The following is a 9,928-nucleotide window of genomic DNA, read 5'->3' on the forward strand; positions in this document are numbered from 1 at the left end:
TATTGGAGTTTTTACGGGAAAAAGGGGTCTCTGTGAAAAGCACGACTGAGTTACTCTAGTATCTAGCGTTAAATTAGTGCCTTACCAAATGTTGGGCGCCATGTAGTGTAGTTCCTATAGTCCCAATAGGCTCTGCGCATTGGAATGATATATCCTATGGATGTGACGTAGGACTTAGGTCTACTAGGTCTCTATCAAATATATTAGACTTAAGTGTGAGTGCCAGCTAGCTCAGAGGTCACTAGAAACTTTCTCGAATAAACAAGAAGGGATTTGTTTCTGACAACCGCATAAACATGACAACTTTGTTTCCCAAGATCAGAGTCGTGGAAACAAAAGATAGATATTTTACTCAGTCAATCGTGCATGCTTCGTTTCACCAGAGGTGCAAGGAAAATATATAGATGGGCGTTTTCAATAAAAGGATTTATTGAACAGTCTTCTTTCTCAAGCATAAGAAGTGAACTGCTATAATCGTAAAACTGGTTCTAAAATATAATGCATACAGTAGAAAGTGTAGAATAATATAATACTGTATGAGCATTGTATGGTTCCTAAACCATAAATAAATACATACATAAATAACAAAGGCTAAAAAGTACTCAACTGGTGCTTCTAAAATACGCCTACCCCGATGTACCTAACCTAAGCTTAGTACAAGGGAGAAAGTGAGGTGTAGAATAAATATAGTATTCTTTTGCCAAGAATCTGTCCAAGATTTCTCATAGGGTCTAATCAGCTCCGTACCTTGATTTGGAATGGAGAAGGTCAGGCTATGGACTCGCAAGGGGAGCTTGGTAACACCGGAGCTGGATTTCTTGGCAGGAGAAAAGACAGCGTCTCTCTCAGTGCGTCTGCTGGAGGGTCGGCTCCCTTCTGCACTTGCAGTAGCAGGATGCGTCGGGCAAGTAGATAGTCGGACTGCTCCAAACCACCGTGTGTTTGCTAAGGCAAGTGTGGGCATATGTACACCTTGAAGTTGCCGAGTTTGACGTAAAGGTGGTCATAATAACATCATAAAAGAGTCTCAATTTGAAAACTCCATGAGTTCTTGGACAAGTCAGTTCTCGAGCAATGGGAAGTCCCTAGCTGCTGAAGCCGAGTTTTCCAAGAAATCGTTGTAGATTTTCGGAACTAGTGGAAGTAGTCCTGCCGTATTTGGACTGCATGAGCTATGTCTAAATATGGTTATGATTCTTATGCCTATATAAGGACATAGTGATTTATACCTATATAACGGCATGAATCAGGAAAATTACAATAGGGTCCTAAAATGGTACACAACAGTGGGTAAAGGGAAAGTTGAATGGTTGAATGGGTGAAAGGATGCATGGGTGGTTAATGGATTTTGGGGAAAGGTTCATTGGGAACTATTCTTGGATGGATGGATTGATTGGATATTTACGGATGGAGGGTGTTCTATAGTGAAAGACTGAATGAGAGAATGTAAAGCTTAAATGGTGCATATCAAAGCCAAGGGTAAAGATTAAGAAAACTAGAAGAACAATGCAATGATAAATGGACAATTGCTTGACCTTTGGTGGATGTGATAGTCAGGTCAGAACGTGGCAAAGTTATATCCCGTTCTTTAATCCTTTACCTGTACTGCGGTACATCGCTTTTGCTACCGTCTACTTACGGCAGACAGGATGTTCGCATGATTGATTTATTTTATATGTGATGTGTATCACTCATATTGTTCATCTACCTTGTAGTCAAGGTAAAATTGAAAGACATTTTGGATATTTGGACATTTTTAATAAGATAAATGTTTATCATAGCTGCCCTAGCAACAAACTGCAGAAACTAGCAAAGTATGACTAACTGGAACAACTAGGGCACCAACTGAAGCATACCTACATTAATTAATTTAACACAACAAGAGAGAGAATATGTATACTTCATAGTGGATAATGCTTTCCTCATTTATGAGAGATAATGTATTTTTATTTTTCCACAGTGTCTGTTTAGTTACTACTTACTCGGAAATGCTTAAAGAAAAAAGAAAAAAGAAGAATAGTTTTTTTTTAACGGATGTGCTGCTCTGTTTATTTTTTTTACCTAATTCCTTCCATACAGTTAGTGCATTTGCTATTTGCCTTTAGTTTTATGAAAGGCTGGTGCAGGTAAAGGCTGTGACTCTAATCACATTAAATCGATTGGCCCTAGGGAACCCTCAATGTACTGCTACTGTGCCACCCACTACATAATTTAAAAAATGTTTTTGTTCTGAGCATTGTTTACATTATGTCTTTTTTCTTTCTAGCTACTCCTGGCCATCCATGTCCATTGCGCAAGGATGTGGCAGCAGAAGGTAGAGGTGATTAGGGCAGAGTACCAGCAGCTGGTGGCCCTGGAGGAAGAGGAGAATAAAGAATAGGCAGCTGCCCAGGGCTCCAGCCAGGCCCCAGCATTAGCACCTCCAGTCTTTCAACGTCGCTTCCACAATACACTGGCAGATGCCAGCTGCCAATCATTCACACCGCAATTTCCAATGCCATATCCTTTTGAGTCTGGCGTGGATGGCACCCTGGAAGAGCCAGATGGAGAGGCACATAACAGAGCTCCTAAATCTGTAGGGTTAGAGGTTTGATGAATGGATGGGAACGAGGATTTGGGAAAAGGTGTGACAAAATAAACACTACAAAATATTAATCTGGGCAATGAGCTGCCGAAAATCATCAAATCTGTTGTGGAAGGAAAAGGAAATAAAAGAATGCCTACTATGACACACGTAACTTATATGCAATACAAACAGTACATTTATGCGAACAAAACACAGTTCTAAATAATGATCATTAAAAGAAAAATGATAATTTATTGCCAAATTAGGAGGTGCAGCTGCTGCATTCTTCTTGGGTTGTCTGTTTTCTTTGGTGCCTGGCTGACCCGGTTCGGTAAATAATGCATACTCCTATAATGCAAACCCTAACTAGATGTACCTAAGTGTACCTAGCATGTATGTAGGTGTATAGCCAAGAATCCCCCTAGGGAAGAGCCAACCCCATTACCTGATGTGAGAGAATGAAGGACCCAGTCTTGGTCTTGAATTGAACACCCCGCGAGTGATGTCAAACCACTCTGTATTGAAGAGTGTGCGTGCAGGTACTTCAGCGTATCGTGACAGCATGGAAGCTTTTACTCCTCTGGTTTTCCCAGCAAAGATGTGGTACTTATATAACCAAAAGGTACCCTCAGAGGCTCTACCTCGATGTGTCATGGTACTGTGGGCATGTCGGCAAGGATGATGATAATGGTGACCCTTATACAGAGTTAATATGTTCAAGATGATAATCCTGCTGTGATACTAAGAATCCTCATGCATAATAATTGAGGCTAGTTTTCGGGGGAAACCACACAACATTTATTCGGCACTTAACTAGGTAAATATAGGCGCCTGAACCGTTATGTAGAGCAAGGTAGGACAAATGTAGGTAAAAGGTTGTGCAACTACCTCGACCTACATTGGGGTACATTGAGGTTCATAACACTCACTCCTCATCCGAATGGAAGACAGAACTAACAAACACTAAAATATGCCTACTGAAAAAGCATTGAAACATAGCTAAAATATGAGTATAAAAACACCTAAAAAATGATATATGTAAAAACGAGGCGAAAGTCAAAAACACTATGATTCCTCTGTATAGTCAATATACAGCTAAACCAACCCAACTGAGCACACCGAAAGCCATATTGCTTAGTGATAGCAAAAGAGGAAAAATAAAATCAAAATATGTTTTTGAATTCTAATTTAGGTTGCTTTCAAAAAAAGGCTTATGTTTGTGTCCTGTGTGAGAGACGCAACATCACTGCTGCTTGCCTTCACAGATGATGGTCCCTGTAACACCTTTTGGATCAGTTCAATGGAGCAAAGGTGATCTTCTCCAGTTCCACAGCCACTGCTGAGGAAACACTTGATGCCTGTAAGCCTGGTGCAGAGCTGGTGTCCATTCAAACAGAAGCTGAAGCATCCTGTAGAGGCTCTAAGAATGGCAACATTAGAATTGGAATACGCTGAGGACACTGCACTCCATGGGCCATTAATGGATCCAGCAGTAAATCCAAATCCGGGGGCACAACAAATGGAAGTGTTAGACAGATGTCCAACACACATTCCTATCTGCAGAATAGGCAGCCGAGTATAAGCAAGACACAGTCAACCCAGACTGATCTGAACAACAGAAACCATTGCTTGCTTAGCTCCTGAAGCTGAGGTGTGACCAGATGGTGTACCATCTGGTCACACCTCGCTACAAGAGTACTTTTTCCATCTCTTTAGAATGTGGGACGTTCATTGCGTAGCAAGAAAATTCAAAACAGAATACCCACTAAATCAAATCAAATCAAAAGTACTTTATTCGGTAGTTCATTTGATAAGAACACCATAAAAGTTCATGGAATACAATTTACAAAATCAGTGGTATAATAAAATCACAATTTTAAAATGCTAAAAACAATTTAAAAAGAATTAGTTTAAAAAGAGAGCTCAGTTAAAAAACAGCAGAATGTAACATAGAATTTTTCATTCATCTGGGAACCTGAAGATTAGTACGCCTTTTTGATGTCACTCATGGTCGAGACAATTCATAGGTTGCGACGGTGTTGAATACAAAATTTGAGAAAACGTACAATTGCTTTGGCATATTTTTCATTTTCTAAATATTGGAGTGCCAAGAATGCAGGGCGGCATTGGCGGAGTCCCCAAAGTTTTAGAATGGGGAGTAACCAACGTCTACGGGGTTCTACAAAGAATTTACAAAATAAAATAGTATGTATAGTTGATTGTGTAGATACCAAATCACACGGACAACATGAGCGTGTTGACGTCCAGTCATTTTGAATTGGGAAGGAGACTAACAAATGAAACATGTCGAACCTTAAACGAGTTAGCAACATTTTTTCGTATTGGGTTAAACTAAAAGACAAATAGGGTTCCGATACAAAGACAGTCTGGACTAGTATGGCTTGTTGTACAGATTATTTATGAATCTCTGTTACTAAGCGTAGCTGTCTCAGGTGTACAAGACATTCCTTTTTTAGGTCCGCCTTAGAAATTTCATTTATCCTAGAAGGATAGTCGAAATATTTCTTATAGCCCAAGTCCTCTAGTGTTGCTTTGACAAAGGCTAGCCATTTGATTTTTTTACATTGGTCAAGGCTCAGGGTGTCTTGAATGATGGATCTCGTGAGATGGCATTGGTCAGTGACCCATATTCTACGCCACAACATTATTGGCTGTAATTTTATAATGTCTGTTACATAATCTAGTCCCAATTCTGTATGGCATGCATATGTGGAGGTACTCCTTGGGACCGCGAGTAGGTATCTTAAAAAGGAATTTTCAATCTTTTGAATAGCATCCACGTTTACAAAACCCCATAGTCCCGCCCCATATATTGCCGTAGATATGCATTTTGCATTGTATATTTTTATCATTTCTTGTATTGGACGTTGGCCCAGCCTTTGTGAAAATGCTTTTAGTGAGACAGTTTCCCTCAGAAAAGTAAGTTTCCTGGCATTGACCGCTGGGTTCCACTTGAACTTCTCATCTATTACTATTCCCAGGTATGGGTAGGTTGTTGTTCTGTCTAGTGGTTCGCCTTTTACAAACAACCTTCGGTGTTTCCCAATCCCCTTCCCGGCCTGCATAGTATAAGTTTTCTTAACATTTAGTTTTAAATTCAGAGTGGCCATAAAAGCACAGTATCTATCTAATGCACATTGGAGCTCATTTGGGGTTCTTGCTAAAATAACGGCATCGTCGGCATATAACAATGCAGGTATTTGCCGACGAGCTATTGTAGGTAGATCTTTGCTACCTCGAAGCATCGCTGCCTCCAGGCCGTTAGTATAGACAGTGAATAGAAAGGGGACCAGCACGCAGCCCTGTCTGACCCCCTTTTCCACCCTGAAATTTCCAGTAAGTTCCCCTTTGACCCTGAATCTTACCCTACCTGTGGTTTCTGTATACATTTCACGGAGGAAATCAACAATCGCGGGGTCTACAAATAGTAGGACCAGCGTTAGCCCTCCAAAAATGCTACCCAATGCGGAGTGTACCTATGATGGAATACCTCTGAAGATCATCTGAAAGGTGCTCAATAGTCCAGAACCTATGTTCATAAATAGGTATACTATCCCACTCATATGAGAGATGTTATAGATACAATGTACCATTTTCCCAAAATGGAGCAGGAAGTTAGTTTGGACTAGTGCCTTTATATCAGCTGAAGACCTTGCAACCTGTTATCAAAAGTCTTTCAAGATGAGGTTAAGGCCACCTCGTGACTGGCAATGTAATATAGCCATGTATTAACCATTCTGTGGAAGGTGACTCAGCCATGGTGAAAGGTAATTTGTCTAATTTCTTAATGTGGAACATTGTATACTTTGCATCTCTTTGTGTCATTGTTGTCTGCCTTCCTGTTAGATTATACGCAGAAAAAAGAGACATACTGTTGATATATCGCCAGGCCACGTGACCAAAGCCCAATGAATGTAGCTTACAGCTTAATAATAGAATGGATAACAACTGAAATTGCCCATGTTGAAGAATGGACAGATCCTGTTCTATTATATCTATTGTAGAAGACACAATGTTGCCCTGTGAATAAATCCTGGATATTAGTGTGGTCATGCCATTGTTGATCACTGCCAAAGCCTTTTCTAGATTAACGCAGTCAATTTCACACAAACTCTCCATTGCTTCCTGTTGAGAGATTTTCCATACTTCATTGTAAATAGCGTTTAAGAAGCGCCTACAATGTGGTTTCCGGGGACCTAACCAAAAATCGCTGAGATCTATGTCATCTGAAAGTAAGGACAAGTGTTGTTCCACTAGGGACAGTGTTGAGGTGCTCAGCCACCCAATGCATAACTTCCCAACACTGTAGGATATTACCACCCTCGAATGTTCTCATTGTACATAACGTTGGTCGAGTCTATGAATACTAAACCCTTGGATTGCACCTATTTTTTTTGATAGGCCAATCCAACCATCCCTTCCAATTGGGGTCTGATGAATGGTATGAATCATCATGCTGAATGTCATTCATTGTATCCTCACTTTGTTGTGGATAATTATACCATCCCTCGAAGTGTGTAAGAGAAGGAATCAGAGATGTGTTCAAGTCCTTTATCTTGGCTAGTCCGAGACAAGAAGTCCGTTGCACTGTGTTGTTCAGGAAGAAAATTTCCTGTGATAGGAGACACACTTTAAAAAATGCCTCAGTTCCCTGAACTTGCAATCCTTTAGTCCCCCAGACAGATCTTGGGTCTATGGTGTCCCTCCAGAAGACAGCTGGGAAATAAAGGAAGTAGAGAATATCTGTTACGTGTTAGTGTGCATGTTTTTCTTTACAGGTGTAGGTGCAAACTTTTAATTGTATGAGGTTGGACCTGAAGTATTAAACATAGAAAAATAAGCAAACTTCAGTGCTAATGTTTGTGAACTACCATTTAGTGGTGTTGGGCAATGTTCCCATAGATGGTAAGTACAAACATTACGTGGGATACTTGCTTTGTGCAAGAAATGATGACCATAATTTTGGTGAAAACACATGGTATAAAAATCAGATGTATCATCATACAATTCATTTTTAGAGAATGCAACAGATTGTTCTAGGAGCAGGAAAAAGACAATCACTGCACCTATCCAAAGGACTAGGAAAATTAGAAAGATTGCCATCCAGAGCTGTAGCCAAGGAGAAACAAAGCAAGTCTTTTTCAGTCAAAGGTAGAGTTTAAATATTATTTTTTTAGAGAAACAGAATTTGGCGGCGAGTCAGGTTCACTTGGATCCAGAGAAAAGGTGTCAAAAGCGATGAAGTAGCCAGATGCTGTTTGATCTGTCTTTGGTAGCTCAGCAGGTTTTGCTGAACTGGTAGATGAATCTTTGTGAGACATTGTTCACATAGATGGCGGTATTAAGCCAGATTGAGACCTGTGTTTCATTTCTATTCTGTTGATGTTCAAATTCAACAAGTACGAGTTCCATTCCCTTGTTGGCAACTCCATTACTTTGTAGAGTAGAATCTTCAAACATTAATAGTCTTTCTGTCTGAATTTCCTGTATGGTAGCGAGAGGAGATCAGTGCTACTCAAGAGCCCATATGACCTTCTATTCAGTATCGGCCACATAGTGTTGTTTGATCAGATCAATTGAGACAAATCTCTTTTCTTTTTTGCCGGCAAGAGGTGGAATAAGTACTGTTCTTGTTCTTTTGATAGCCAGGGCAGGTAGGGGTAAGATGGTCCAAATTCTTTTTAGTCCACAGTCTTTCCTCTGACCGGGACCCCGATCTTTGGGACCCAGGCAGGTCTTGCTGGTGTAGCTTTCACTTCGGCAGTGTGTTTTACTTGGACATTGCTTTGTAATCCCTGGAATTCATTGAGTTCCTGTAAAACAGCCAAACATCATTATTGATGTCAAATGCTTTTTTATCTGCCACTGTGCTGCCACAATCGAGGTTGGGTACCCACATTCTCGCCACAGACAGGACCTCATATGGAGTACGGCCTCCTAGGGACCTTCTTGGCATGTTATTAAGTGCCATCTGGACCCACTATAGGTGATTGACCCAACTACCACCCGGGCCTAATACACTTGCTGTTAAGGATTGCTTTAAGTCCTGGTTTTCCTTTCCATAATCAAATTTCCCTCAAAATTATACGGAGAGGAGTACCGCAATGCAACACCCAGACTTCCTATGTCTTCTTTGTAAGCCAGAGAGCTAAATGCAGGGCCACAGTCAGAATGTAATGTTCCAATTGTGTATGTCCCTATGAGAACTCGCTAATCCTTTATAACAGTCCAAGCGTCAGCCGAGCGCTGGGGCCAAACCAACAGCAATCTAGAGCATGAATCCACTGCCACCAAGATGTACTTGTAAGCCCCATCAGATTCAATGGGGACACGGTGATTAAAATAGACACTTGTGAGAGGTCTGTCTGACATCAATAGTGGTGTTTGTGGTGGACATGCTATGGTTGAACCCTTTATCTGCTGACAGGGGTTGCTCTTAAGGACAAAGCCCTTGATATGTTGGGTAAGACCTGGCCACCAATATTGTTGTTTCAGCAATTAAACAGTTGCAGTGACACTTACATGTGTTGAGCCCAGACCCTCGTTTGTAGCTAGTATTAAACCTAATCTGCGATCCATGTTTGGGATTACTGTATCCCCCTCTCCTGGAATTTGTGCATACGGTATGTTTAGCGCATCTAACTTATAGGATTACTTGAGTGGAAAACATTTTGGCAAGGCAGAGCTGGTATTACATGTAGTGTTGACAGCTGCCATTATCTGTCCGTCTATCCTCATGCTAGAACAAGTGATTGCAGCAACGGCAGCAGTTCGTACTGTCGCCTTGGCATCTTCATCAGCCAATGAATTCCCTTCAATGTGCACACCAACATGCTGATGACATGTGTATGAATCATGTGAGCCTGTGGCAAACCCTTTTTCCGCTCTGCCTCTTGTTCTCAGAGTAACTTATGATTTATTGTGCAACAGTTTGAATCTTTAAACCCATTCTGGCGCCAGTAGTGAAGATATTCATTGTAAGGCTGGACACAATAAAAATTAATCACACACAATAAGCATGGGGAATTTTTTATCTGTATTTTTTAGCGCCAGTATCAGGGCTTTCAGTTCTGCCAGTTGTGCTGTGTGTTCTCCCAGAGACTACGTCTATGTATTGCATATGCCCTTTACAATTGCACAAGCTGTGCTGCATTGCTGTTTACTCTCTACGGCTGGCTGGCATCAGTGTAAATTAAGTATTTCTACTGATCTAAAGGCATTATTTAATTCGGAAGAGGATATTCTTGTTCGCACTGCAAAAATGTGCGTGTTTTTAAAGTAAAATCAAATTTGAAGTCTACATCTGTTGCAGTGAGAGAATTAGCCCATTTTATCCAACCT

The sequence above is a fragment of the Lissotriton helveticus genome, chromosome 3_1, assembly GCF_964261635.1.
Source record: "Lissotriton helveticus chromosome 3_1, aLisHel1.1, whole genome shotgun sequence".
NCBI lineage: Eukaryota > Metazoa > Chordata > Amphibia > Caudata > Salamandridae > Lissotriton > Lissotriton helveticus.